Genomic DNA, 11,611 nt, shown 5'->3' on the forward strand with positions numbered 1-11,611 from the left:
AATTATTTGAATTATCATATAAATTAACAAATATTAAAAAATGAGTATTTTTATCAATCAAGTTTAAATAATTATGACTATTTGAACATTTAAATATTAGTTATTTAATTATCATGGATCAAATAAATAATAGAATAAATTATATTAATTAATAAGTAATTAAATATTTTATGAGTAACAATAATATTAACTAATCGATAATTAGTTAATAAATTATAATTTTTGATCATAACAGGTATTTTTAATATAATATGTTAAATATTAATTATTAAATTTATAAACAATAAATGATTAATAATATAGAACAAGTTCAAATAGTTGTAACTATTTGAATAATTATTTATTTAAAATTGTTATGACTTTTTGTTTTGACATAAAAGAATTGTTTCAATTTATAAAAACTTATCTAGAATAAAATAATACTAATTTCTTAATATTTCCAAAATTAATAAGCAAAAGTTTAAAAAAATAAATTTGTTTATTGAAAAAATTTAAAAAGGTAATATTATTTTATTTCAAATAATAATAATAATTTTTAAAATAGAATAATTATCTAAATTATTAATATATAAATTGATATATTATAAAATTGCTTGTTAATATCGATTATTATTAATATACAAATAATTGCTTATATAATAAAATAGAGTTCTAATTATTATATAAATCGGGATTTAAATAGTTAAATTTATATTAATATTAACAATTTTATATAATTATTAAATTAAAAATTGCGTAGAGCATATATTATAATAATTATTTAATATTGTTTGTCATTTAAATGTTCATTATACAAGTTTTATAACTAAAGTATAATATTAATTTTATTTGTTTATTAATTATTTAATTATTATTGATTTTAATAATAACATTTAATTATTTATTGATTAATTTTTATTATTATGATTATTTATTATTAACAATTTAATAATCAATTGTAATTAGTATTATTATATTATTATTAAACTACTAATTAATATTGTAATTATTTAATTTATTATATTAATATTTATAATATTACTAATAATTAATATTATTATAATATAATAATTATAATATTTTTATAATATTAGTAATTTTAATATATAAATATAGTTTCTATTAATAATTACCAAATTATATATTATTAATAAGTATTAATTTTGCATATTAAATAGTATGCAAGTTTTAATTAATAATAAGTTAATCTATAAAATAATAACTATTATAACAATATACTTATAAATAATTGTTATAGTTAAATAACTTATGATAAAATAATAATTTTATCATAATATTGTTATAATAAATTTGTTTATTGAATTATAATATTTAATTATAATCTGTTTACCACAATAATTATACTATTATAATTATTTCAATAGTTATAATAATAATATTATATAACAATATTAATATAACTATTAAAACCATTGATAAAATTATTAAATATTATAAAATATAATATTATAATTAATTATAATTATAACTTATTTATAAGTTAATTTATAAATATTAGTTATAATATTTAATTATATTAATTTATTAATAATTATATATAATATAATTTATATATTATAAAACAATTGTTATATTACTTTAATATTATAAAAATAGTTTAATTAATTTAATAATTCTATATAACTTAAAGATATATTAATTTAATAATTACTTATTAATATAATTAATAAGTCTTAATATTGTTAAGACTAATAAATTAATCTATTGTGAGTTTATATTGTATTTGGAATAAACTTGTATGAATAGAAATAATTTTTTTATGACAAAACAAAACGTCATAATGATTTGAAAGAGAAAATTATTCAAATAGTCATAACTATTTCAACTTTTTCGATAAATAGATTCATTTTTTAAATCTCTTACTCATTAATTTTTGAAATACTAATAAATTAGTATCATTTTATTTCAAATAAGCCTATATGAACTTATACAATTGTTTTATGATGAAACAATTGGTCATAACGATTTGAAATAAATAAATATTCAAATAGTTAAGAGTATTTGAACTTTCTTGGTAAACATATATATTTAAAATTTTTTATTATTAATTGTCAAAATATTAATAATTAATATTATCTTAATTTGTATAAGCTTGTATGAACAAAAACAATTGTTTTATGGAAAAGCAAAAAGTTATAATGATTTGAAATAAATAATTATTCAAATAGTTATAACTATTGAACTTATTCAGTAAACAAAGTTATTTTTTAAATCTTAAACTTATTAATTTAATAATTAATCTTAAATTATTATAATTGCATTAATAAATAGTTATGACTATTTGAACAACTATCTATTTCAAATAGATATGACATTTTGTTTTATCATAAACAAATTGTTTCTATTCATACAAGCGCATTCAAAATAAAATAATATTAATTTATTAATGTTCCAAAAATTAATGAGAAAAAATTTTAAAAAATAAATATTATTTTATTTATTTCATTAATAGTATTAACTAAAATTTATAATATTAATAATAATTATTTTTTATCTTATATAACTATATTTATATTATATACTATAATAATATTATTAAATTATTGTTAAGTAATATAGTAATCATATTTAAAAAAAGAGTGGGAAAGATAATTAAATTATATATAAAAAATGAGCAGTGAAAGGAACAGTCAAAAACTTATAATTACAATTATCATAATTATAATTTATAATTATATTATGTAGTTTTTTTAATATAATTTATAATATAGTAATAAATTATATAAATTAATTATAATTATTTATAATTATTAAACGATTGTAATTATAAGTTTTGAATAAATAATTAGTTTAATTATATATTTAAATTAATTCATAAATATAATAAATATTTAATTAAATATTTTTAATAATTATTATTAAATACATTTTTACTAGTTATATTTAATACTATAATATATATTAATTTTAAATATTAAATCTAATTTATTTATATAATTAAAATTAATTAAAATTAAAATTATTTAAAATTTTTGTTTAAATTTTAACTGTATAGATTATAACTAAATAATATTTATAGTTAATAATTTAATAAATTATATAATTTAAATTATAGATTTAAATCATAAGAATTATTATTTATTTAACTATTTAAAATTATTTATAATTAAGTAAAAATATATATAATAAGAATTTATATTTAATAAATTAATAATTAAAATTATCTTTAATTCGTTTTAAATAATATAAAAGAATTAAGCCATAAGCTTAATAATAAAATAATCAAATAATTATGCTCATTTCAACAATTATCTATAGATTTGATATATAAATATCAAATAATTTATTTAGTAATATATCATATTATTATATATTAAATTATAATATTGTTAATTATAATTATATAGATTAATTAATAAGTTAATATAATACATAATAGATTATACTAAATTAATATTATTTAGTTATAATATTTTTACTAGTTATTAATTGTATAGATTAACTTTTATTAATCTATTTGATTTAATTATACAAATAAATTAGATTTAATATTTAAAATTAATATATATTATAGTATTAAATATAACTAGTAATTTTAATAATTATTTATAAATTAATTAAATATTTAATTAATTTAATAATTGTATAGATTATATAATTTAGTATAATCATTAATTAATAAATTTTATTATAAATATTTCATAACTAATAGTTACTTCGAATAATAACTGAATAATTATTATTCAATTATAATATTTTATACATATTATATTATGTATATACTAATTTAATAATTGTATTTGAATTATTAATATAATATTTAATTAACAATTAGGCTATTTATAAATTCTATTAATTATTAATATTAAATATTAAATATGAACATATAAATAATTTGTTATAATTAATAATAGAATTATATTAATATTTTTTAAATACTATTATTATTTTTATTATTAATATCAAATTATTTATATTTTTAAAATTAATAATTAATATATAATTATTTGTAACATTAAAAATATTATTTAATTATTATATGTTATAAAAATCGTATATTAATAATTTATTAATTGTTCATAAATAATTGTCTATTATCTATTTCAAATTTTTGGAATTATATTATTTTAATTATAAATCTCTATTATTTGTAAATAAATTTATGTATCATAATTTATCTATTGTTAAATAATCATTAAATTATAATTATTATGTTATAATTATTGTTATTACTAATTATAGTTAATAAATTTAAACATATGATATATGTTAATATTAATTAATAATTATTTCATATAGTCTTAACTATTGGAACTGATTTAGCAAATGGATTTATTTTTTAATTCTCTTAATTATGAATTTTCAGACTATTATTAAATTAGTTTTTTTTTAATAAATTTGTATGAACAGAAATAATTGTTTTATGATAAAACAAAATTAATACTATATAAATATTAATAATAACTAATAATTAATTAATAATTGTTAAAATTAATAATAATTAATTAACCATCAACTTTTCTTCCCCTACTTTCTTGAGCAAACAGTAGGATTAAATGATAGAGAAGAACTTATAAATATGCAGTATTTCAAATTCATTTTTCATGATGCTATTTTTATTAAATAGAAAATTAATATATGTTAAATATATAATTAATAATATTTATACATTAGTATTACATTAAATATAAATTGATAAGTATAATTTAATATAATGAAATTATATTTATTAATTTAATAATTCACAATAATTTCAAATTATAATAATTTCAGTCTTAATTATTATAATTAATTTAATAATTAATTTAAATGAATTATTAATAAACTATTAATAGTTTAAATTATTTATAACTTTCTTGTAACATTTATAATTTGAAAGCCTATTTATTATATAAATTTATTAAATTATTAGTATAATAATTATTTATTATTATAAATAATTTCTATTATTAAATTAATATTCTATGACAAAACAAAAGGTTATAACGATTTGAAGTTTACAATTGTTCAAATAGTTATATATTTGAACTAGTTTGGTAAATAGATTTATTTTTTAAATTTCTTACTTATAAATTTTAATAATTTTTATTACTAAATTAATTTTAAATTTATTTTGTTTATCAATTATTAGCCAAGCTAATAATTAAATATAATTAGTTTATTATAGTTTTTAAAATTTAATTAATTTTTATTAAATTAATAATATAAATTAAATTTATTAATATGTATTTTTAAAAATATAATGATTTAATTATTAATTAAAAATAGAATAAACTATTTGGGATATAGTTTACATATGATACTTTAACCTTTTAAATATTATTTAATTATTAACTATAATTAAAATAATAGATAAATATTAATTATTTAATATTAATATTAATTTATTATATTAATAAGTTTGTTAAATATAATTACTTGTATGGTATAGAGACTAAAATAATACTAATTTATTAATATTCTAAAAATTAATAAGTTTGAGATTTAAAAAATAAATCTATTTACTGAATAAGTTCAAATAGTCATGTCCATTTGAGCTATTATCTATTTCAAATTGTTATGATATTTTGTTTTATCGTTAAACAATTATTTCTATTCATACAAAATTATTCAGATTATTAAATATATTATTCAAATTAATAATTTTATAAATATAATATTAATTTTAAACATATAATATAATAAGAAATATATAATTTAATTATAATAATTGATAATATTTAATTATTATAATTAATTAAATAACAATTATAATAAACATAACTATATTGCTCTTGTTATATATTTACTTATAACAAATTGTTTATTAGCTTATAAATTATAATAAATTCATAATATATTATAATAATAATTGTAAATTATAATTATTATAATTATAATTATATTATTAAGTAATTATATAATTTTGCTATAAATTAATATTTATTAACAACAAATAATAGAATTTATAATTCTTATAAATTATAAATAAATATAATTATATATTAATTATTTAATTAATTATAATATTAACTTATATAAATATATTATTAAAATATTATCATTATTAATTAATAATTTATTTATATAATACTTAGAATAAATTATCATTATTATATAATATTGATTATAAAGTTTTATAACTAATATATAATTATATTATTACATATCAAATTATTAATATAGAATTAATTAATATAATATTAAATTCAAATATTGTTAATATGAAAATTTTCTTATTATTGTTTATATTATTACAAATAATAGAATTATATCAATATTAATATATAATGAATATATTATAAATTATTATAATTATAAAACTAATTATTGTTATATATTATTTATTTATATATAAATAATTTTTATATATTTATTATATAAATTACATTCATATTATAAGTTGTAATTATAATAAATAAACAAGTTAAATAATTGTATTATTTTATTTTAAAAATTAATATATTATTAAATAATAATTATTTACAATATTATAAAATGATTCTATTATAACCAATATAGATTATATTAGTTATAATAAATAATTTATATACTTTATTTTATTTTTAATTTATTTTGCTTAACTATCGAGCATATAAGTTAAGCAAAAAAATTATTATTAAAATAATATATTTATTTAATATATATTTTTACATAAAATACTAAATTATATAATAATACTATATAATAAAGTTTTTGAATATATTCAAAACTAATTTTAAAATAGAGATTATTATAACTTAATAATAATATTATTAATTAGTAGTTTAATTAAATAGTTTAATTAATATTTTATGAGTAACAATATTTTATTAATAAATAACTTATTTAGTAATAATTTTAATCTTTATTTAAATTAATTTATATAAAAATACTATTTAATAATAATTTAAGTATAATATAATTAATAAAATTAAATTCTATTAGATAATATTATTAATTAAATTATTTTATTTAATTAATAATATTAATAATAATTATTATATATATAAAATAATTAATATATCTTATATATTTAATCGTTATTATTATAACTTATAATTTATAATTTAATATAAACTCCAAGACATTTATTATAAATATAATTTTTTAAATAGATTATAATATAAATATTAAAAACAATTATATATAAATTCTAATTATTATAATATTAGTTTTTATTATAATATTAATAATTAATATATTACAGATAAAATAATTTATAATATTAATTATAATATTAAATATTAAATTAGTGTTTTCATATAAATAAATAATATTATATTTATTATATCTAATAAATTAATTATTATTTAAATAATAAGGATAGATTAAATTAAAATTAAAATTATATATTATTAAAATTATAAGAAATACTATTTTAATATTTTGATATATTTTAATAAACGGTTAATTATCTACAACATTTTATATAATTATATAAATTAGTTAATAAATTTATTAATTGATTATATTGAATATTAAAATTCACATATAAGCATATGTTATATATACTAAATTAATATTCATTATGTTCATACAAAATAATTATTCAAACTAATTATTAATTATTAATAAATATATAATAATATTAATATTATAGATAAATTATAACAGTTTATAATATAAGCAAAATTATATAATACCCTACGTATATATTACTACATATTAATCACAAAACAATTGTGATTATACTTTAAATTCAATTACTTAATAGGTTAAACTTACTTAATTAATCTAAATTTATTAAAATTATTACAATAAATAATTAATAAATATCTTATTATAAATTTTAATTGAATTATTATTTAATCTAATATTTAGATTATAATTAAATTTGGTTTAATTGGTCAATTATCATTATATATAATGATATAAATATAAATTATTATAATTAATATTTATATAACTATTAAATATTAAATTTATAACAAATATTATTAGGTATACTAATTAAGTTAAGATTAATAATATAAATAATTATCATTATTAATTAATTATTTAAATATTTGAATTTAAAATATTAGTATAATCATTAAATCAAACATTATAAATTATAATATATATTATTCAAATTATTTTGTTGTCCTAATAGTAATTATAACTATAGTTCATCTTATATAAACTATATAATTAATATAGTTATTAAATAAATTATATAACACGTTATATTAAAACTAAAAATATTAAATAAAGATTATACTTTGTTATAACGAAGTATTTAAATAAAACTATTATAATATTATATAATTATAATTACGACCTTTTGAAATAAATATTTTTTATTTATATTAAAATAATAAAATAGGTATAATCTGAATAATATAATATGTGATTATTAATAATATTTATTATTTTATTAGTATAATAATAATATAATTATTATAATTTTTACTAATTTGTAAATAATATTGTAATAATTAGTATTTGTAATAATTACTAGTTATATATAATTGAAAATATTATATCAATTTATATAAGCTTATTCAAAATAAAATAATACTAATTTATTATTAATATTATAAATAATTATAAAATTAGTTATTTAAAATATTAATTATTTTATTATTATATAGATATAATATAAGTATTATAGTAATTAACATTTATTATTATAACTAATTTAATAATTAATATTATACTAATGCTAATTAGTATTATAATTAGTTATAATTAATATTAAAGATATTATAGTAAATTGTTAATTGATAAATAGTAACTTCAGTTATAAATATAGTATATAATTTATAATTATATAATATTAACAAGTCAATATTATACTATATGATTTCCTTCATATAATTCAAATATTAATTATTATTATTATAGTCATTAATAATAATACTATCTATTAATATTTATTAATATATAAATAATATAATTGTAATTATAAATTAATAATTATAATTATAATATGTTATACAATATTATTAAATTATTAATAATAAATACATTATTTACCTAATTATATTCATATATTTTGTTTAATAACAAAAATTATAATTAAATTTTCAATTTTATATAAACAAGTAAAGCTTATTGGAATTAGTTAATTAATAATTATACTATTAAGAATTATGTTCTTGTATTATAATTATAGATATTTATAATTATTATTTATTTATTAATTTAATTCATAATAATTATTAATATAAAATTTGAATAGTATTCAAATAGTTATTATTAATATATACTATTTAAATAACAAACTTACTTAATTATTAATTTTTAAAATATTATTAGATTAGTATTATTTTATAATTAATTAACTGAATAAGCTTGTTTGAACATAAATAATTATTTTATAGTAGAACAAAAAGTTATAACGATTTGAAATAAATAATTTGTTAAATAGTCATAATATTTAATTGATTAGATAAATAGATTTATTTTTTAAATCTCTTATTAGTTTTCAAAATATTAATAGATTGATATTACTTTATTCCGAATAAACTTATATGAACAAAAACATTTGTTTTATGACAAAACAAAAAATCATAATGATTTAAAATATATAATTGTTCAAATAGTCATTATTATTTGAATTGGTTAGGTAAACAAATTTTTTTTTAAATCTCTTACTTATTAATTTTTGAAATATTAATAAATTCATTTTATTTTATTTCAAATAAGCTAGTGTGAATTGAAAATTTTGTTTTATGATAAAACAAAAAGTCATAATGTTTTGAAATAGATAATTGTTATTATAGTCTTAAATATTTAAATTGCTTTGATAAACAAATTTATTTTTAATTCTCTTAGTTATTAATTTTTAAAATATTATTAGATTAGTATTATTTTATTTCGAATAAGCTTCTATGAACAGAAATATGAAATAATTATTAAATAATATAATTATTATTAATTTATAGTATTAATTACATTATAATTTAGTTATTTAGTATAAATATTAATATATTATATGTATTATTAAATTAATTAAAAATATTATAATATTAGTAACTTATAATTATATTATAGTTATTATTTTATAAATTAATATACCTTATTTATAATTTTTATTATTTAAATAAATATTATAATCTTATAATATATAATTGATATATTAATTTTATTATTTTATAATTATAAGTAATAAATTATATAATAATTTAATTTAATTATTATATCAATTATTAAAATAATTGATATAATAATTAATTATTCCTAATAATAATATATATAAATATAAATTAATTATATTATAAATAATAGGTTTAGTTTTACAATAAATTAAATAATTATTAATATTATAATTATTAATTTATAGTATTAATTAAAATAATTAATATTGATAGATAAATAAATAAAATTATTATTATATAACAAATAGATTAATATATAATAAATATTTATATTATTAAATAACATAAATTAATTTATATTTAATATTAAAAATAAATATTAATAATAATTAAGATAATTATAATATTATAATAAAATAGTTATTTTATTTTGAATAAATTTAATAATAATTGTAATAGAAATTACTAATAAAGTTATTAATATTTAAAAAATATTAATTATTTTTAGTTTAGTAATTTAAACTTATATTATATTAATTGAATTAAATATTAATAGTAATTATTAATATCTATGATAAATTAAAATTTATAATAAATAATTAATATGTATTATTAATAAGTAATGTAAATAAATTAACTATTAGCTTAATAAATTAGAATAATTTTTAAATTAATTATTATTAAATAGAATATTAAAAACTATTTGAATGTTTTGTAACTAATATTATTATAATTATTAAAATATTTGGATAATTTATTCATATAATTGATAATTATTAAATAACTAATATTTAAATGTTCAATTAGCTTATAATAATTAATATTTAATTAAAATAAATTAAAAGTACTTAATTTATAATTTAATTAATATTAATAATTACTTAATATTATTAACATAATGATTAATACTATTAGCATAATTACATAATATTATTATATATTAAATATTTAAATATTTAAATTAAATATTTATTATAATATAATAAATAACATATAATTATGTTATTAATTTAACTATATAATAATATTAATTTTATTAAACAATTGAATAATAGTTATGTATAATTTATCAAACTAATATTTAGATAATTAATATTCTATTATATTACATAATTAATAAGAATTTATTTAATATATTAAATAAATTAAGTATTTATTTAATTAACTATTATTATTTAATAGTTATACAAATAACTATACAAAAATAATTTTATTATACAAATATTATATAATTATAATATATAATAATTAATCTTAAACAATATATTTAAAGTAATATTAATTATTAACTGTTTAATTAATATATTTAAAGTATAAATCAAATAACAAAACTATATTAAATTATGTTATTAATTTAACTATATAATAATATTAATTTTATTAAACAATTGAATAATAGTTATGTATAATTTATGAAACTAATATTTAGATAATTAATAATATTAATTAATATTCTATTATATTAATAATTAATAAGAATTTATTTAATATATCAAATTAATTAATTAATTATTTAATTAACTATTATTATTTAATAGTTATACAAATATTATATAATTATAATATAAATAATTAATCTTAAACAATATATTTAAAGTAATATTAATTATTAACTATTTAATTAATATATTTAAAGTATAAATCAAATAACAAAACTATATTAAATTATTTATTTATTTAAATTATAA

Source organism: Durio zibethinus, chromosome 6 (genome assembly GCF_047325235.1).
Source record: "Durio zibethinus cultivar Kanyao isolate XHJ-2024 chromosome 6, ASM4732523v1, whole genome shotgun sequence".
Classification (NCBI taxonomy): domain Eukaryota; kingdom Viridiplantae; phylum Streptophyta; class Magnoliopsida; order Malvales; family Malvaceae; genus Durio; species Durio zibethinus.